This window comes from Nannospalax galili, unplaced genomic scaffold, assembly GCF_000622305.1.
Source record: "Nannospalax galili isolate Female #2095 unplaced genomic scaffold, S.galili_v1.0 scaffold680, whole genome shotgun sequence".
Taxonomy (NCBI): Eukaryota; Metazoa; Chordata; class Mammalia; order Rodentia; family Spalacidae; genus Nannospalax; species Nannospalax galili.
Genome location: NW_008348218.1, coordinates 3352526 through 3353028, shown reverse-complemented (window position 1 = coordinate 3353028; position 503 = coordinate 3352526).

Here is a 503-nt window from a genome sequence, read left to right as displayed (position 1 = left end):
AGGTTTTGTTGTGTTGTATTGTCCTTTTCATTTAGTTCCACAAAGACTGTTATTTTTTTCTTAATTTCTCTTTTGACCCATTCATCATTCAGGAATGTGTTGTTTAATCTCCATGTGTTCATGTGGTGATTAGGGCTTCATCCGGTGTTGATTGTAAGCTTTATTGCATTGTGGCCTGATAGAATGCATGTAATTATTTCAATCTTTTTGTATTTGTTGAGGTTTGTTTTGTGCCCCAATATATGGTTGATTTGGGAGAAGGTTCTGTGGGGTGCTGAGTAGAAAGTATTTCGTTTGGTGCTTGTGTGGAATACTCCATAGATGTCTGTTAAGTCCATTTGATATACGGTATTGTTTAGTTCAGATGTCTCTCTGTTAACTCTCTGCTCTGTTGACCTATCTAATGGAGACAATGGGGTATTGAAGTCCTCTACTATTAATGAGTTGGGGTTAATCTGGGTCTTAAAGTCCTATAAGGACTTTATGAAGCTGGGTGCACCAAT